This window comes from Lepidochelys kempii, chromosome 2, assembly GCF_965140265.1.
Source record: "Lepidochelys kempii isolate rLepKem1 chromosome 2, rLepKem1.hap2, whole genome shotgun sequence".
Classification (NCBI taxonomy): domain Eukaryota; kingdom Metazoa; phylum Chordata; order Testudines; family Cheloniidae; genus Lepidochelys; species Lepidochelys kempii.
The window spans coordinates 67,955,384-67,976,586 of record NC_133257.1 but is presented as its reverse complement, the minus strand read 5'-3'; positions in this window follow the sequence as shown (position 1 = coordinate 67,976,586).

The following is a 21,203-nucleotide window of genomic DNA, read 5'->3' as shown; positions in this document are numbered from 1 at the left end:
CCTCCTCCCACCCCACTGTCCTGCTGGTAATAGCTTATCTAAAGTGATCATCAGGTGGGCCATTTCCAGCACAAATCCAGGTTTTCTCACCCTCCACCCCCCCACACAAATTCACTCTCCTGCTGGTGATAGCCCATCCAAAGTGACAACTCTTTACACAACGTGCATGACAATCAAGTTGGGCTATTTCCTGCACAAATCCAGGTTTTCTCACATCCCCCCCACCCCCATACACACACAAACTCACTCTCCTGCTGGTAATAGCTCATCCAAACTGACCACTCTTCAAGTTTAAATCCAAGTTAAACCAGAACATCTGGGGGGGGGGGGTAGGAAAAAACAAGAGGAAACAGGCTACCTTGCATAATGACTTAGCCACTCCCAGTCTCTATTTAAGCCTAAATTAATAGCATTTAACTGAATAACTGAAGTATGTCAGTTGCATTGCAGAAATCTAAGTATATTATTACATCAATACTATTACCTATATCAACCAAACTTGTAATCTCATCAAAAAATATATATCAATTTAGCTTTTCCATAGACCCATTGAAAAACAAAAAAACCCCCATAAAATATTGTTCAATTTGTATATTGTCCCTTTGTCTGTCTTGTCTATTTGGATTGTAAGCGCCTCAGGGAAAATATGGTCCCTTACTCTAGGTTTATACGATGCCTAGTATAATGGGATTCCAATCCTGTTTAGGGCCCTTAGGTGTTACCATAATACAAATAATAAATAATAAAGAAAGTGGACTACATATCCAAGATTGAGAGAGATATGCGGTGACGGGTTCCCCCTGGGGTGCCACCTGGAACTGGGGTACCACTGAACCCTCTGACCCACCAGCCTGGCCTCCCTCTCACATGGTGCTGCTGTGACAAGTTGCAAAGCCCTCCAAACTTGCACTTTCACCAGCATTCACACAGGTAGGGACACACCTAGCTGCAGTCACATGCAGGCTCTCTAACCATCAGCCTCCCAGCCTAGGACCCCAGACCAGTACTGTCCTGTCCTGGTCAAATTTGGCTAGTACATGGGTTTAACACCTGGTCTGCCTCTCCCTCAATGTGAAGAGGATCATGCACACTTGTGGTAACCGAGCTGAGATTCTTCCCCAGACACCTTAGTCAAGCACACACTGATTTGGATTAAAACATAAAATAAATTTATTAACTACAAAAGGATAGATTTTAAGTGATAAGTGATAGCAAACAGATCAAAAACAGATTACGTAGTAAATAATAAACAAAACCACAAACTGTGCTGAACATCCTAGATAGGTAGGATATGAATTAGCAAATTCTCACCATGACTGATAAACAGGCTGGCAGATTCTTAAGGCACAAGCTGCCTCAGCTTTGCAGCTTGGGTGTCCCAGGTTTTCATACACAGGCTAGAAATCCCTTTAGCCTGGGACCATCAATTCCCCCCTGTTCAGTCTTTATTCCTCAGGTGTTTCCAGGTGTGTTGTTGTAGAGAGAGTGAGGTCCCTCTCATGATGTCATTTCCCCCCTTTTATATCTTCTTCCCGCTTCGGAAAGCTCTTTTGCTGTGACCTGGGTCAAAGAGTTCCCATTGGGTAGTGCTCTCTGAGAGGTTTCTACACAGTTCCTGGGGTAATCCTTGTGCTTGTGTGCATTTCCTCAATAAACCATTAACATTGTTTGGCCTTTTTATTGTTGTGCCTGAAAGACTGCTTGTGGGTGTTTCAACCTCACAACATGTTTCAAGTAAACACACACATACCAAACTTCATAACTTTCCATACGACAATAACACATACAATCCAATGAGATATTAATGTCTAGCAGATCAAGACTTTTAGAATGATACCTCACAATGCATACTTTGTACAAAACATATCCTCATTACATGACAGTAGTGAATATTGGAGTGCGCAGAGTGTCACAGATGCATCCTCGGATGCCTCGGATGCTCCTTAATGTCAATTTAAGAGTAAGTTACAGAATAGGAAAGCCCTTAAAGGCCTTCCCTGGTTTTCATGTACTCCCACTGTACTGCAGTAATCTATTCGTTAGATTGGACTTGATTCTCCACTCTGTTAAACTGGTTTTGAACTGATGTGACTCCACTGAAAGCAGTGGAGTTCTTCAAAAATCATGCAGGGTAATGGAGGGAAGCTTCAGGACAATTATCAGAATGGGCTTTAACTGCAGGTTACCCCTGAAACACAAACAAATACAATACGACCTCTTATAATCTCATGAGTGGAACATTCAGATGATAGATTGGTGGGTAGGGCAGCCAATGAAATCCTATTCAGACACAGTTTTCCTAAGTCATTAATCATAAACTAAAGTCAAGCACACAATAAGGAAACAACCACCTAACATTGTAACGGCATAGAACTATTTCTGGCAATGATGGAGGATGAAATTTGCTTATCGTTGGTTAAATTTTATTTGTTGATTTTTAATCTTTTTAGCAGAACTGTCACCTCTTTTGCCACCTTTTAAAACATATTTTTAAAATCTCATATATATGTATGAATTTGTATTTCTCTCTCCATCAGATATTTATAGTAGTTTAGCGAATTATGACTAACAGATTTACTTGGGCATAAACTTCCGTGGGTTAAAAAAAAAAGTATGCCCAAATAAATCTGTTAGTCTTGAAGGTGCCACCGGACTCCTCCTTGTTTTGGTGGATACACACTAACATGGCTACCCCCTGATACTTGACAAATTATGACTGAGACCACCAGAGCCACTGAAACAGTTACAAGTGGGAACACAGTAAACAGAATGTACTTCTACTATGTTAGAAGGCAAATGATCTAACCAAAGAATAAAATTAAAGTTGGCAGAGTCTTGTTAAATATAGGCTTGCGATCTGCTTATCTAGTAATAGCAACACTACTTCTAAGTTCAGTTACAGTTATAAAATACTTGATCACTCTTGTTTATTTCTTCAAAATTATTTTTGGACTGATGTGATTCCATCATCATTTATAAACTAAATGAATTTCAGACAGGTCATTTCAACTCAAACTGATTGAGTGTCTCCAAATCTTCTCAGAAAGCCTGGTAAATGCAATCTAATGAGCCATGCAGACCCACTTAAAAAGAAAAAAAAATCAATAAAACTTGATTGTCTTCTTAACCATCCTGTCTAAGTCTTATACCAACTCTGTTGGGTTAAGGCATTTTCTGAATGCCAAAGGCATGACTAGAGAGAAAAAGGCAGATGCTAAAATAGCATACTATAGTAAACGCACACTCTGTTGTTGTACATCATTGTTTCTAAGCAAAAAGAAAACGTGAAAGCTGCATTTTACTCCCCTCCACCCTTTCTAGACTGGATCATTTGTGATCAGTGAAGTACACTTTAATCACACACAGTTACTTCATTTACTCATTTGGAGACTGCAGGGGTAACTGGCTCACTTGTTTTTGTGTTTGTTCTTGTCAGAAAAAGCTCTTTGTAGACAAGGAAGATATTTAATTTGAATTATGTATTTTGGTTGCTTTGCCATAGTAAGGCAGAATAGCAGGTAAGAACTTACTGGCACATTCAGTGAGATCACAGCAAAGCTGGTGGCCTTTTTTCAATAAGATCATGAGCAAACAGCTTAGTCTATTTACTTGCTGAATTAATGGTTGTCATTACTGCTTAAGAGCTTCAGTGAACATTGTGCAATTACTTTGCCCTGGCTCTTTTAAATCATGTCCTTGAGTATTTAGTCATCTCCTGAAACCTTGTAGAATGCTAAGTTTCAAAAAAGATAATGGATTTGTAAGTTTCTTAATTTTAGCGTGTTCAAGCTAAATGTAGCAGAAGGAAACATTCAAAATGTTTAAAAATCTCATTTTTCAACACTTCCTTTACAAAATATGGCCAGGTTCCTCTATTGGATTAGAATTTACATATCAATAGCCTGGGGATAATATTTACTTTGGAACTAAATCATGGCTGGAGGAGGGAGAGGGGGGCAGCATCTGGTATTTAACAGAGGGACCAAGTTGTGGGTTTGCTCCTCTGTGGTTAACTGGAAAGTGGGGTGGAGGTTGGGTGTGTATGGAATGGAGCTGTAGTGGCCAAGTATAGGCATTTAGATGAGGCAGGTGAGTCTCAGGCAGAATGCTTTAGGGAGTATGCTGTATAGAGCTGTATACTTACCAGTCTTGTTTTTTTGTGAGATAATTTTGTGCCTCTTCCTGTACATCTTCTGCAGATGCTAGAAAGAGGCAACAAAGGGGAATGGGGCCCCGACCACCCTACGCCTGTGGATTATCTCTGTGTGTCTGAGTCAGCCCCATGGCCTGCATCTCAAGAGAGAGTGCACTAGGACTTTATTGTTCTTGGCTGCTGGATGAGTGCACTTGTGTTTTTCTCCTGTACCTCAGTTTTTGCCCTCATCCCCCTTTATTTCAGGCAACGCTCCCCCCTCTGAAACAGCAGGTGGCTCTGTTCACCCTGCCCCCCCTCAGACAGTCCAACCACTGATTTACCACAAGCTATCCACTGGACAGCTATCCACTGCCTCATCCTTTGCAACTGGTGCTTCTGCTTAAAATTTAAAACACTTCAGAACACAGTGACACTCTAGTCTGACTCGGAGGTATTACCCACCACAGACACAATGAAAATATGTTTAATGGGTGTGAGCACATTACTTCTCCCATGTTATTTTTGCTCCATCTCCGGTAGTGACTTCCCATCTGTTTCTGGATGCTACTAAGAACCGTTGGTTTTAAACCCTATATGGCTTCCAACCTAGCTACCAACAGGCTTTTATATTTCCCTATATTCCATGATTGTGGCTGAAATGAGGGTGCTGACAGTTCCTAGGTGCGATGGAGGCCGGATGTTTTTGGAGAAGGGAATCTAGATGTGAAATTTACTGCAGCTGGAGGTATGGAGCAGAGCTTCCAAGGCAGAATGCAAGGCCGATAAATGGCTCTAAACGAAGGCATGTGTTATGATTAGTGAGTTTCAAACTAATGGTGAATTTTGTTTTAAAACCTGTAATGGGCCCAGATGGTAAGGTGATAAAATTGACAGTTATTTACATTCTGGTAACAATTTTTCTGTTAAATAAAACAGGGTCCTTTATAGTTTTGCTTTCTTATCATTTGCATTATTCCTTCAGTTTTTCCTCCGACAGCTCTCTGTCTTGGTCTTGTTCAGGATATGTTCTCAGACTCATTTTTTCTATTGTTAGATTTCAGTTCAGTTTTTTCTGCCCATAACATTCTTTTTGTTCTCTTTCTTTGAGCTAATGTCTATTTTCTCCTTGAATATCATTTTTATTCTGTAGTTTTCCCCTTTCATTTGGTTTACTTCCTTGGCCATTTTCCAGCCTACTTAGCCCCCTTACTCCTTCCATGCTTTCATCTCCTCAGGGAAGAAGGGACATTATATGGGGAAGGCTGTTATCTGCTCCTGGAGCCAGTTAACAGCCCTTTCCCTTGGCAACGAGGAAGAAATCATCATCATCAGCTTACTTGAGAAGAGCTGAATCACCTACTCCCTCCATCGGAAAAAAGAGCCTTAAAAAGGAGTAAGAACACAAGCTAGTTGGATTGCTCTCTTCTTCTTTAAGCTCCTTTCCCAGCCCACATCCATGGATGCTCTCTCCATCCAGCCCACCACAGTAGAATTGTGCTGACCAAAAAATCCCACCCCCTGCCCAAATCACAGTCACAAAAGAGCTACAGAATTGCTGATTTTTGTGGTCTTATCCAGAGCCCATTGAAAACAACGGAAAGGATCCCACTGAATTCAGAAGGCTTCGGATCAAGCACCCTTGGACGGGTAAGCAAAGTTAAGCAGTATGCTGGCTCCATTTTCTTTTTCTCCCAAGCTTTCCTCAAGGAGTCTAATCATGAGGATGAATGATTGGGTGCTATGTAGCAGACCCATTGGACGGGAAGATTTTGACAGACCAGTAAAGGGCTACGGACCAGTACCAATAGTGTACTATTGATTATCATACTTGTACTAACAGCAGCCAAATTTGTGGGCCTGTTTGCAGGCCTGTGTAGCTTAGCATGACTAAGCCAGGAGGGAAGGGGATTTGGACTACCACAAGGGACCCTCTTGCTTGATTTTTGCCTGACCCTGCACCCCTCCCTGATGAAGTCTCTGTTGTACATGCTGGGGACTGTGTTTTAGGAGAAAAACAGAAGCTTATTTATATTTACCTTCTGGAATGTATCTGAGGGCCTTAAGGCATGAAGACTCTGCAAGAACACATCTGGCTAATTAGTAATCTGAGGAAACTGTTTGGTTAGCTTTTGAAACTGCTCGCCTAACAAGTTTTCTATTGATGTGTCATTATCTACTAACAAGAATAAATAAGGGGGGAAATACTTGTGTTAGTGGGATCTCTTCATGGACACAATTTAGGTCCCCAAGGGCAGCTGAAAGACGGGCCAATCAGAAGGCTGCTGTTGTACCACTCAAGAGCCCCACCAAACTTCTGTAACTGAGGATTGGGGGCATTTTACTAACCTGTTGGGGACATATATAAGTGCCTGAGACTAAATAAAGCATAGCTTTAAGTGAGAGAACTCTGGTATTGTACTGTTTGGGCCAGTCATCTATCGGTCGGACGACCGTGTCTCTGTTGATTTATTTCTGACACCACCTCACACAGAATAGTTACCAAGAGCTTTGGGTTGAAAGAACCCTGGCTAACACCATGATGTACTCTCTACCCTCCAGCAAACAGTCAGCTAATTTAGTGAGTCCAACTCACTGTGGCTTCAACCAACCACCCCAACCTCACCACTAGAGGGAGACTAAACAGGTTTTTCTCCTCCTCAAAGTGCCCCTTGTTGAGTGACCCATTTGTCTGTCCTGAAAACCACAATTTAACTTGGGGAGCATGAACTTATTAATTATCTGTCTCCCCGCCTTACCAAACAAAATGGAAACTGCTGTGCAGCTATAGAAAGATTAAGAAATAAAACTGACAAGAGGAAAACCTAGTGGTTGGAATCTATGCTGCAGTGGATAAAGAGTGTCTGTCCTTAAGTCCTACTCCCACAGACAAACTCGTTCCTCCCAAATTTGGTCAGCACTAGAGATGCTGCTTCTTTTGGTCCCACCTGAACGTGACCTTTATGAATCGGCTTGCATATGCTACAGGCAGAATGCTCCTCCATTTAGTAGAAGCCAATTTGTGGTGCTTCACTAATAGGTTTAATTGAATCTGCCCAAAATAGTCAAAGCTGCCTTTCATTATTCAAGTGTGTCTGAAGAAGAGAACCAACTTGTTGTTATTCCCTTTGGGGTTCTATACATAGTAAGTCTTGGTGTGCCTTATGTTGCATTCCTGCTTACCAAATAACTTACACTGTTTGGGTCTATTTCAGAGTAAGCAAAATAAGATAAGGTAAAGTATCTTCACTATTTCTGCACACATTTCTGCTACAGCCAAATCAAATCTTTCAAACCAAGCCAGGTTATTTTACAGGAGCTGAAATGTTAGCTGTAATATTTTAAATATTGCAGAAAAAATACTGAGGAAAATCAGTAAGGATTATTCTAAAAAATAAGGAAAATATGTAGTACTCATAAGCCATAGTATGGTCTGAGGACTAACTCCTGTGCCTTCAAGTTGAATATTAGCAATGATTTCATATTAGAACAGATTTTTGTAAGAAGCCTTTGAGTATTGTAAGTGAGAACAAGGTACTCGAGATTCTGACCTATAGTGTGTTGCCCACCACATTATACATGGATTTTTTTGGTGAGGTAAATATATTTTTAATATACTTTAAAAGGACAAAGAGAACCTTTGTATCAGAAGATTAACAAATTACTTGGAGGGGGGGGTCTCAAAGAAGATGACTTTATGACACCGTTAGATGTTGCTGGGTTCCTTTAGTGCCTGTAGTCCACTGATAAAGTCTTGACTAGAAATCGTATTCTTAGAATTTTAATGGGGATACAAGTGCATAAGACAGCAAACTATTAGTGCTGATTCAGTCACATGCAATATAAAGGCTGAAGTACTGTGCTCTGTTCAAAAGGAAATTGTTTCAGGGGTGAACAAAACAGCAGAGTGGTTTGCATTGTAGATAGATTTATCTTTTTCCTCTTAATGTGACATGTGAGGGGGAAAATGACTTACTGGATACAGAAAAAAGAAAAGGAGTAGAAAGAAGATTGTCATTTTAATGCCTCGAGTGCTGAATATTCTTTTAGAGGGAGCATTGTTTCTTTTGAGTTCAAGAGAGTACTAAGATGAAAAGGAGTCTCACAAACATTTTAAAACAAAATATAAATGTTGTGCTTTTTTTGTAAAGCTTTCCCACATAAGAACCTACAGCAATCTTTTGTCCTCAGTGAATTCAACATTTAGGATGTGCTACTTAAGACAAGGTTGTACAAGCTATTTCCAAAGAGATCTTGCATGGTATTTAAACACACATCACAGAACTTTCTCCATAGCTTATACCTATTTGTTATTTATCAGATCTCATTTGCTCTATCTGTAAGTTATGTGTGACAAGGTAAAGGCACTGCAACCATAAAGGGTTAACAGGTCCTTGCCTGTAACCCATGGCTTCTTGGGGCAAAGTATAAAAGGAGAAGGAAGCCTTTGGAAATCATTGCCTAAATGTTTACAGCTGATTTGCTTTCATTTTGAAGACAATGCTTGGAGCTGTATTTTTCTTCCCAGGTGGGTTAAACTGTCTACCAGTTTACAGACCCACTCCCCAATAATGTGCTTTAGAAACAGCACCTTGGTCAGATTTTCAAAAGTGTCTAGTGCTTTGGTGTTCCCACCTTGAGAGACCTTACAAGGTCTGATTTTCAGAAGGTAGATGCTTAGCATTTTTGAAAATAGAGTCCAGTTTGTCACTTCAAATTGGGAGCCCCCAAATTAAGGAACCCCAAATCACTTTTGAAAAAATTGGCCCTAAATACTACAATGATAGACCAAATGAAACAGCTGATTCTACAGTAAAACCAATGTATGTGTCAAATATCAATGGAAGGGTAATCACCTTTCTGTATACAGAACTATAAAATCCCTCCTGGCCAGAGGCAAAACCCTTTCACCTATAAAGGGTTAAGAAGCTAAAATAACCTTGCTGGCACCTGACCAAAATGACCAGTGAGGAGACAAGATACTTTCAAAGATGGAAGGGCGGGGCGGTACAAAGGGTCTGTCTGTCTGTCTGTGTGTGTGATGCTTTTGCCGGGAACAGATCAGGAATGGAGTATTAGAACTTGTTAGTAAGTAATCTAGCTAGAAATGTGTTAGATTTCATTTTGTTTAAATGGCTGGTAAATAAGCTGTGCTGGAGGAAATGTATATTCCTGTTTTTGTGTCTTTTTGTAACTTAAGGTTTTGCCTAGAGGGATTCTCTATGTTTTGAATCTGTTTACCCTATAAGGTATTTACCATCCTGATTTTACAGAGGTGATTCTTTTACTTTTTCTTTAATTAAAATTCTTCTTTTAAGATTCTGATTGCTTTTGCATTGTTCTTAAGAGCCAAAGGTTTGGGTCTGTGTTCACCTATGCAAATTGGTGAGGATTTTTATCAAGCCTACCCCAGGAAAGGGGGTGTAGGGCTTGGGGGGATATTTTTGAAGGGAAGATGTCTCCAAGTGGGCTCTTTCCCTGTTTTTTGTTTAACACGCTTGGTGGTGGCAGCATAGGGTTCAAGGACAAGGCAAAGTTTGTACCTTGAGGAAGTTTTTAACCTAAGTTGGTAAGAATAAGCTTAGGGGGTCTTTCATGCAGGTCCCCACGTCTGTACCCTAGAGTTCAGAGTGGGGAAGGAACATTGACAGTATGTTAGAAAATCTTTTAGAAAGCTGTTGAATTAGTCTGTATGCTTTGCTGTGCTATTTAAGGATAGCATGTGCCTTGAGCAAGTGCTAAATTGCAGAATATTTATAACATTATCCAAGAGATATATGGGTATTCTGAAGACACACATTAATATTTTATACATGCATATAACGTTATATATGAAATGTGTCTTAATCAGCAAGATATGATACATTTACCACTTCCTGAGATTTTAAAAAAGATTTCTTCCTTTCCCCATATCTGTCAGTGTCCCTCAGGACACCATCCTCCCTTCAGGGCCAATCACTGAATGACTGCACCCATTCTTGAGGATGCAGTTGTCAGCTCTATGCCAACAGCTCCAAAAATCTTCCTCTTCATTTCACCTTTTCCACTCCATCCACTCCTGAGTCTGGACCTGTCTGACATCTCAACTCAAATTTTCATAGTAGGAAAGGAACATGTATTCTTCTGCACCCCAAATCCAAAAACCAGCAGCTACTTTCTTCCTCCCTTCTTGATGAGAATTGCGGTGTTCTTCTGATTAACCAGCCTCAGAGACCTAATGTCATTTGATTTCTCCCCTCTGTTCCCCACTCCCCTTTCTACCCAGGTGTTAAGGTTCCTTCCCCATCTGAACTCTAGGATACACAGATGTGGGGACCTGCATGAAAGACCCCCTAAGCTTATTTTTACCAACTTAGGTTAAAAACTTCCCCAAGGTACAAACTTTGCCTTGTCCTTGAACCCTATGCTGCCACCACCAAGCATGTTAAACAAAGAACAGGGAAAGAGCCCACTTGGAGATGTCTTCCCTCCAAAAATATCTCCCCCCAAGCCGAACACCCCCTTTCCTGGGGAAGACTTGATAAGAATCCTCACCAATTGGCACAGGTGAACCCAGACCCAAACCCTTGGATCTTAAGAACAATGAAAAAGCAATCGGGTTCTTAAAAGAAGAATTTTAATTAAAGAAAAGCTAAAAGAATCACCTCTGTAAAATCAGGATGGTAAATACCTTACAGGGTAATCAGCTTCAAAACATAGAGAATCCCTCTAGGCAAAACCTTAAGTTACAAAAAGACACAAAATCAGGAATATACATTCCCTCCAGTACAGCTTATTTTACAAGCCATTAAACAAAAGAAAATCTAAAGCATTTTCTAGCTAGATTACTTACTAACTTTACAGGAGTTGTAAGGCTTCCATTCCTGGTCTGTTCCCGGCAAAAGCATCACACAGACAGCCCAAATCCTTTGTCCCTGCCCCTCCAGATTTGAAAGAATCTTGTCCCCTCATTGCCCATTTTGGGTCAGGTACCAGAGGTGTTACCTTAGCTTCTTAACCCTTCACAGGTGAAAGGATTTTGCCTCTGGCCAGGAGGGATTTTATAGCACTGTATACAGAAAGGTGATTACACTTCCCTTTATACTTATGACACCAGACTACTGGGAAATCCTGCTAGTTCCTCCTCTATGATGTCTCCAAATGGTCTCCTTCCTTCTCATCACTAATGCCAAAACCTTGGTGCCTGTACCCCAGTCCTCTTACCTTGACTGCTACATCTTTCCTCTGGCCTCCAGGATTCTCTGTGAACCCTTATCCAGTATGCTACCTCTAAAATCATCTCTAGTCTCCCTCCTCTCCTTAAATCCCTGCATTGGCTTCTGTTCTCCTTCTGTATCACATTCATAGACTCACAGAAGATTAGGGTTGGAAGATACCTCGGGGGGGGGGTCATCTAGTCCAACCCCCTGCTTAAAGCAGGAACAACCCCAACTAAATCATCCCAGCCAGGGCTTTGTCAAGCCAGGGCTAAGGATGGAGATTCCACCACCTCCCTAAGTAACCCATTCCAATGCTTCATCACCCTCCTTGTGAAATAGTTTTTCCTAATATCCAACCTAGACCTCCCCTACTGCAAGTTGAGACCATTTCTTCTTGTTCTGTCATCTGCCACCACTGAGAACAGCCTAGCTCCATCCTCTTCCTTGAAGGCTGCTATCAAATTCCCCCCTCACTCTTCTCTTCTTCAGACTAAATAAGCCTAGTTCCTTCAGCTTCTCCTTATAAGTCATGTACCCCAGCCCTATAATAATTTTTGTTGCCCTCCACTGGACTCTCCAATTTGTCCACATCCTTTCTGTAGCAGGGGGCCCAAAACTGGACACAATACTCCAGATATGGCCTCACCAGTGCCAAATAGAGGGGAATAATCACTTCCCTCGATCTACTGGCAATGCTCCTACTAATCAGCCCGATATGCCATTAGTGTTCTTGGCAACAAGGGCACACTGCTGACTCATATCCAGCTTCTCGTCCACTGTAATCCCCAGGTCCTTTTCTGCAAAACTGCCGCTTAGCTAGTCAGTCTCCAGCCTGTAGCAGTGCATGGGATTCTTCCAGCCTAAGTGCAGGACTCTGCACTTGTCCTTGTTGAACCTCATCAGATTTCTTTTAGCCCAATCCTCCAACTTGTCTAGGTCACTCCTCTGAACCCTATCCCTACCCTCCAGTGTATCTACCTCTCCCCTGAGCTTAGTGTCATCCATGATCTTGCTGAGGGTGCAATCCATCCCATTATCCAGATCATTAATGAAGATGTTGAACAAAACGGGCCCCAGGACCAGTTGCTGGGGCACTCTGCTTGATACTGGCTGCCAACTAGATATCGAGTCATTGATCACTATGTGTTGAGCCCAACAATCTAGCCAGCTTTCTATCCTCCTTATAGTTCATTCATCCAATCCATACTTTTTAAAGTGGCTGGCAAGAATACTGTGGGAGACTGTATCAAAAGCTTTTCTAAAATCAGGATATATCACATCCTCCATTTTCCTCATATCCACAGAGCCAGTTATCTCATCATAGAAGGCAATCAGGTTGGTCAGGCATGATTCGCCCTTGGTGAATCCATGTTGACTGTTCCTGATCACCTTCCTCTCCTCCAAGTGCTTCAAAATGGTTTCCTTGAGGACCTGCTCCATGATTTTTTCAGGGGATAAGAGGAGGCTCAGACTGAGGTCTGTAGTTCCCCAGTTTCTCCTTCTTCCCTTTTTAAAAGATAGACACTATATTTGCTGTTTTCCAATCATCTGTCACCTCCACTGATTGCCACAAGTTTTCAAAGATAATGGCTAATGGCCCTGCAATCACATCAGCCAACTCCCTCAGCACCCTCAGATGCATTAGATCCAGCCCCACGGACTTGTGCATGTCCAGCTTTTCTAAATAGTCCTTAACCTGTTCTTTCACCACTGAGGGCTGCTCACCTCCTCCACATACTGTGCTGCCCAGTGCAGCAGTCTGGGAGCTGACCTTGTCTGTGAAGATTGAGGGTGGGGGAACAGAAAAGCATGGTGTACTTCAGCTTTTTCCAAATCATCTGTCACGAGGTTGCTTCCCCCATTCAGTAACAGTCCCACACTTTCCCTGACCTTCTTCTTGTTGCTAACATACCTGTAGAAACCCTTCTTGCTACCCTTCACATCCCTTGCTAGTTGCAACTCCAGTTGTGATTTGGCCTTCCTGATTACACCCCTGCATGCTCAAGCAATATTTTTATACTCCTCCCGAGGCATCTGTCCAAGTTTCCACTTCCTGTAAGCCTCCTTTTCGTGGTTAAGCTCACTGAAGATTTCTCTGTTAAGCCAAACTGGTCGCCTGCCATATTTGCTGTTCTTTCTACACATCAGGATGGTTTGTTCCTGCACCATCAATAAGGTTTCTTTAAAATACAGCCACCTCTCCTGGATGCCTTTCCCCCTCATATTAGGCTCCCAGGGGATCCTGCCCATCAGTTCCCTGAGAGAGTCAAAGTCTGCTTTTCCCAGGCTCTTCTTTCTTCCTTTTGTCAGGATCTTGAACTCAACCATCTCATGGTCACTGCTGCCCAGGTTGCCACCCACTTCTACTTCCCCTACCAATTCTTCCCTGTTTGTGAGCATCAGGTCAAGAGGAGCACGGCCCCTAGTTGGTTCCTCCAGAACTTGCGCCAGGAAGTTGTCCCCAACACTCTCCAAAAACTTCCTGGATTATCTGTGCATTCGGGTTCTTCATACTCCCCTTTGTGCATCGAATACAGCTTGTGACTGAGCATTTCTCTTCTAGACAACAAGGTATGCGTAGTTCAAGTGTTCATCTTAATTCTGCCCAGGAGATTGTGGGCATGTCTATACTACAGCCCTAAATCAACCTATGTTAGGTCAATTTACAGCCATTGCAGTAATTACTGGGTGGCTGATGTCAACACTATGCTCCTTCTGGCGGTGGTGTGTGCCCTCACGAGGAGCACTTCCGCTGACTGAAGAGGGGCAATGTGGGGGGTTGAGAGTCCAGGCTCTCAGCTCTGCGCAGCTCCCTATTGGGAGCCCAGCTATGCCCCTCCCGCCCGGGCTCTCTGCTCCCTGCTCCTAGAGGGCAGCCACCCAAGCTTCTCGCCTCCCTGACTGGGGTGTAGGGAGCCTCCAGCAGCAGCCCAACTGGGAGTGGGGAGCTGGGCTTTAGCTACCCATTTTTCTTGTCAATTTCATGGCTTCCGTGTGAAATTGACAAGACAGCCTATGTAAGTAATGCAGTGTCTACACAGACTAGTGTCATCCTAATTACACCGACATATGTTATGTCTCTCGTGGAGGTGTGGTAATTATGTTGGTGTAGTAGGGCACTTACATCGGCAGGATGAGGCTATAGCGTGTACATCAGGTCAACATAAGCTGCCTTACATCGACCCAAATGTGTAATATAGGCCAGGCCTGTGTGAACCACACTAAAAGTGCTTTTATTTGGTTTAATCATCTGTACTTGTTTTACTATTATGTACTGTAAAAAGCCTTGTGAAAAACCTGGATGCTCTATGGAGGGTGGGGAGAGTGTTCAGCTTTTATTTTTAACAGATGTGCTGTTTCCAAATCCTCTAAGTAATCCCTGCTAGAAGATGCCTGGTAAATGTTAACAAATTTGAAAGAGCTGGATAGTTTGACACGACATGAAACTGTACTGAATTTTTAAATAAAGCAGCTCAAATAAATTGTATGTAAAAAGTGTTGGCTGACCTGAAACTTTAAAATTTCCCATTTTGCTAATTTTGGAAATGGATGAATTTCACCCCTCCCATCAATAAAAAAAATGGATCAGGAATCTGTCTTTGGTGATCCAGGGCAAATCCACTTTCTAACTAACTGTTTGGAGTCATTACTTTGGATGAATGCTACAAGGTTCCTGGCTAGTGCAGTAAAATTTGTATGACTTTCAGATTTCTCAGCCTTTTACCAAATGGAAACTGGGAAGAATAAATATTAATTGCATCCAGAAAAGAGTATCTAATCTTCCTCTGCAGACCTTTGTACTACAGAGACTCAGTTACAGCGAGTTTGCTTTGCTGGTAAGAAGAGTCAGTATATTTCCTGTCGCATAGAAAGTAGATTTCTGAGGATGTGAACAAAAGTATCTTTGGGGGGGGGGGGGGTCAGTGGTTGTATGTGCTGAAGGAGGAACACTCACAGCTACTGTATTATGTTACATTATTCATTTTCAGAGAATAAGGCAAAAGTGTTCCTGCTGCATGTATATTTATATACAAGCCCAGCAGTATAGATGTGGGTGCATTCCTGGGTCATTAAAAAGACATTAACAGCCTGATTAGTCCTATTATTTTTATTGCATAATTCTATATTACAGTAAATTTTGATACTGCAGGACAAGAACAGAAATAAAGATATTCGAAGTCAAACCCAACAACCACCTCCATCAGCAATTGTTCAATTTCAGTGGCTTTCTCGGTAGAGATGAATTATTAGGATGGAAAACCAATGAATTCCAAAATGGGTTGAAGCTTTGGAGGCATGATAGAAATGGACAAACTGAATGTCCAGCCAGACCACTTTAAGGACCTCACTAGAGATCGATCTTGGTAGTACTCAGACTCTAACAAGGCTGGGCCCCTTACGGTTTGCCATGCTGATGATCTGCCCCACATTAGATATTTAAGCTGGGATTTTCAAAGGCGCCTAAGGGAGTTAGAGTACAAATGCTGTTGAAATTCATTGGGATTTGGATGCCTTGGAAGCCCCTTTCATTATCTTAGCCTTATTCTAGTAATTGGTTGGGAAAAGAAAGCCTTTTTTCATATTACTGTATAAATATTGATTAAAATTTTCAAATGCGGGTGTCTAAAGTTAGGCATCCAAGTCTGAAACTGCTGGCCATTGTGTAATGACTTGTTTTTACTATATAGAGTAACTTGTCACAATGTACTTAATTCAGTTGTTGATAAATTGTATAGTCAGTTGCTGGACCTCACACTTTGGTTTGTTATGAAACATTCAAGAGACCAAATAATAAACCTGACTAGCATTGGTTAATATAGTACAGGAAAAAGGGTCTGTGGAAAAAGAAGCCGTCTCATGCAGTGATGTTACATTCACCTTGCACAGAAGGAGTGCTCCCCAAGTTACACAATTTCAGCTGGTATTATTTATGACGATTGTACGAGTTACACATCTCTTTACATGGCATTAAAATCCAACCCATTGGTTTGTCCCAGTTCCCTAACTTTGTTTTGGAAACTAACATTCCAGGTACAGGTCTGTGAAGGGACTTCCCTAGCTTGTACTAAAACATACATTCATTCTAACTGCTTATGCCAAATGCTTACTTCAGGAAATGCAAGGAGTTATGGGATATTTTAGCATAAATGAATCCGATTATGGTATAGGACAGTTTAGGTTAAGTCACTGGTACAATATTAGTCCTTAACGTTATTGGTGCTTAACGCACACTAATAATATGATGCAGATTTTATATATAAAAAATAGGCACTAGCCAACACATATTAGTCACCACTGCGCTATTACACATCTTTCTTAATCCATACTCTCCATGAAACTGAACAAAAAATGCTATATAAACTGTATCCTTTTTCTCTATGTATTTCTGTGCAAGAGGCCTGATCCAACAAAAAATGAAATCAAAGGAAAGACTGTCATTGATTCCAGTGGCAGTTAAATGGCTAAATTACAAATGTGAAAGATGTACACAGCTTGCCCATTTTGGAGCAGAGCAGTCAAAAGTGATTTCGTTTTTAAACAAAATATTTTCTGGAGGCTGTTGGAGAAAGATACTGAGTTACTCTGCGTATAATTTGAAAATCTAAATTGTCTTCATTCTTGTTTCAACTTGGTTACCATGTAAGTACAGAAACATTTTAATAATCATATGCACAACAACATCTTAATGAATCATATTATACACCCTAATGAGGTGTCATGTCAAAGATTTATCTTAACAGCTCTGAAAGAGCCAAAATGTTTTAGCTGGTTTAAAAAATAAATGATGACCCAGTTGGATTCCATGAAGGGGTTCTTGTGACCTATTTAATGTGTGTAAATATTTACATACATTAAGACTACTCCAACCAGCAGTTACATTGTATTTCATCATATCAGCTCAAGGACTTATAGTCCTGTCACTCCTTTTCTGCAGGAAGGAGGCGTCATGTTCCCAAGACCTCAGTGCTTTTCATTGCCCTGCATCTAAGGAGAAATGTTGAAGTGACAGGACTGTAGCAGAGCACGACATTCATTCCTTCTCATTAACACGGGCAACAGGATGGTGACAATACTGACAACCAAAGAAAACATCAGTGAAGCATAGGCTGACAGGAATGTGTGGTGTCTGCATGATGGTGAGGGATTTAAAAATTAAAGGCGTCTTGGAAGGTTTTGGGGAAGACATGGAATGACAGGGGGAGTAATTTTATCCTTGTGTGTTATGACACTTGAGGCGAGTCTCCCTTTCATCCTACTCAATTCATTCACAGTCCTATTGGTTGAAATGAAATATTTGTTACAGTATTTTTCATCCACAAATTAGTATCCCTATTTCACAGCTGAGAAAACTGAGAGGGAAAGGGTACCTGATCCTCAGGTGCCTTCAATGGAACTATGCCATTTTTACACCAGGTGAGGATCTGGCCCAGAGTATTTAAGTAACTGGCTCAAAGACAAACAGCAAAGCAGTGGCAGAATAGAATTTAGGTCTCTTGGCTTCCAGTCTTATGCCCTGTACACTGGATCACATTGCCTTAAGCTAAATGCCTGAAAATATTTTCAGGTAAGGGGCACAGACAAATCTGAGGTACAGAGCAGGATATGAAAAACTAATGAAAAAGACAAGACCAAACTAGACAGAAGATAGTATGGTATTGATTTTCCTTTTGATTTATGATGTGCAAAGTGAATAAAGTCCACACCAGTGATATATAAACTTAGTCCTTTAAAAAAAGCCAATGTCACAAAGCTGCAAACAATTATGAGCCAAATCAGATGAGAGGAAGAATTTAATTGGAAAAATGTGAATGACAACTGGTAATTGTTTAAGAATACTTTACTAGATGCTAAAAAATCTACAATTGAGGAAGGAGGCCCTTTTGGTTTTAAAAAAAATGAGCTGGTTTAGAGGGGAAGCTATAAATATATAGCAACTGGCAAAAAATGGACTTTGGCAGTAATGAATATAAATCAGAAGCAAGGAATTGTAGAAAGTTTCTCAGGGAGGCAGAGGGAGGCAGAGGGACACAAGGAGAAATCTATGGGCAGCAGAGTTACAGACTGTGATGGGGCTCAACTCACCGCTGTGGCGACTCCTGCTGGCTGTCCTAGGGATTATCTTAATTTGCCAGTGCACCCTCACATCTGCTGGCATCTCACTCACTGTCACCTCTGTTCCTGTATCCACATCTCTTCCAAGAACTGCAGCATCCTCATCAGCAACACTGCCCTTCAGCTGTGCCACAAACAGTGCTCCCCCCTTCCAGGTGGTCTGCCATCCACTGTTCAGCCACTTCACTTCAATGGCCAACTGCAGTCCATTACCCCAGGGCAACCTCCCACATGACTCCAGCACCCTCTTTGCCCTTGTGTCAGAGGCTCAGTCTGTGAACCCCTAGAAGCCAGCCAGGAGCTGTCCCTTGCTCACTTGGCTCCTGATAGCAGCACTGCTCTGTCCAGGGTGCTGGCAGTTCTCTCAGCCCTTCAGGGACCCTACCCAACCTAGCCCTTCCTCCCTAGACTCCTAACAGAGAGCTGCCTCCTTCTGCCCTGCAGCTCCCTTTTCATATGGGCCTGCTTTGCCCTCACTGGCTGTTCCCTTCAGCCCTTCTCTGATTGGCTGTCTCTCATGCAGCCTCCCTAGGGCAGATTTTAACCCCTTTTCTGCCAGTGTGGGGGAGATGCCTCACCACAAAAACAGCAACAAATTTTAAAAGCATATTAGGAACAACAAGAATCCTGACAATGCTAGTGGTCCATTAGTAGATGGAAATGGTAGACTTATCAACAATAAAGCAGAAAAGGCAGAAGTGTTCTGTTTTTTCCCCCAAACACAGAAGAGAAATTTACAGAACACTTTCTCCATTCCATAGGTCTCTCAGGAAGATGTTAAACAGCAGCCAATAAAGGTAGCCATTTTTAAAATCAGCAGGTCCAGATAACTTGCAGAGAGTTTTAAAAGAGCTGGCTGAGGAGCTAACTGGACCAGTAATGCTGATTTCCAGGGAAGTTCCAGAAGATTGGAAGAAGGCTGATGTGCCAATATTTAAAAGGGGTAAATGGGATTACCTGGGTAATTATAAGCTTGTCAGTCTGACATTGATCCTGGACATGACAGAACCATAACTAGGGATTTTAGTGCCCAGGGTGAGCAAACATATTTCCGCCCCCTAGAGGTGATGTGGGAGGGGACACAGGGTCACTTGCTTCCCCACCCTCCCCCAATTTCTGCATTGCATTTAGCACAGAGGTTTTCAAACCATCACCTCTGCCAGGAGCTGGCAGACCAGTAGCTGGTGGGAGTCATCTGACCAACTTGCTCTGCCCCTGGCTCTGTGTGTTGTTTTGAGCTGTGGCACTGGGTGGCTGCCTAGCAGCCCTTCCTGCCCAGCATTTCTCCCTGCCCTGCTCCCTGAGCCAGGCTGCTTCAGCATGCCCAGGTGCTCCCCAGGCAGGGCAAGTGGCATAGCTGTGAGCTGCACTCCCGATATGCTCTTGCCTCTCCCCTGAAGGAGCCCCATACCATCCCCTCTGGAGCTGCAGAGCCAGGAGCACCAGGGCAGTAGTGAGTGAGCATCTCAGGGAGCATCTCATAGCAAGGGCTGGCTCCATGGGTTGTCGCTGGCTGGGCTTCTTTGGAGGAGAGGCAAAGCTCAGAGCTGTGCCACCCACCCTGCCAAGGGAGCGCCTGGCCATGCAGAGGCAGTCTGGTTTGGGAAGCAGGGAGGGCTACTTGGCAGCTGACCTGTGTCCTGGCTTCCACAGCACAGAGAGCCAGGGGCCCTAATAGGCCAGGGGGCTCCCACCAGCTTCCAATCTGCCAGCTCCTGACAGGAGGTGACTGTTTTCAAACTGTGAACGTCTCCTAGGGGGTGAGCCCCACAGCCTGAAAACCTGTGCTAAATGGAAGGTAGAAATCTTGGGGGGCACATGACCCTGCATGCTCCCCCATGCTGCCCCATTTTTCCATCCCCATGGCTTCATGCCCCAGGCTGTTGACCCACTCATGCCCCCCCCCCCAGTTAGGTTCCTGGGGCAAGACAATGGAGCAGCTAATATGACACTCAGTTAATGCAGAATTAAAGGAAGGAATATAATTAACACCAATCAACATAGGTTTATGGAAAATAGATCCTGTCAAACTTTTTTTTAAACAAGATTAGAAGTTTGGTTGATAAAAGGTAATAGTGTTGATGTAAAAATATACTTAGACTTCTCAAGGCATTTGACTTGGTATCACATGACATTTTTATAAAAAACTAGAAAGATATAAAATAAATATGGTACACAATAAATGAATTAAAAACTGGCTAACTAATAGGTCTCAAAATGTAACTAAGAAAGAAGAATCATCATCAAATGGGCGTGTATTTGGGGGTCCCACAGGGATTGGTTCTTGGCCCTATGCTATTTAACATTTTTATCAATGACTTGGAAGAAAACATATCATCATCACTGGTAAGATTTGCAGATGACACAAATCGTGGGAGTGGTAAAAAATGAACAGCCGGATCACTGATTCAGAGCAATCTGGATTGCTTGGTGAGCTGGGCTCAAGCAATCAAAATGCATTTTAATAGGGCTAAATGTAAATGTACACATCTAGGAACAAAGAATTTAGGCCATATTTACAGGATGGGGGATTCCATCCTGGGAAGCAATGATTCTGAAAAGATTTGGGGGTCATGGTGGATAATCAGCTGAACATGAGCTTCCAGAGTGATGGTGTACCCAAAAGGGATAATGATATCCTTGGATGCATAAAGAAGGGAATCTTGAGTAAGAGTATAGAGATTATTTTACCTCTGTATTTGGCACTGGTGCAACTGCTGGTGGAATACTGTACACAGTTCTGGTGCCCACAGTTCAAG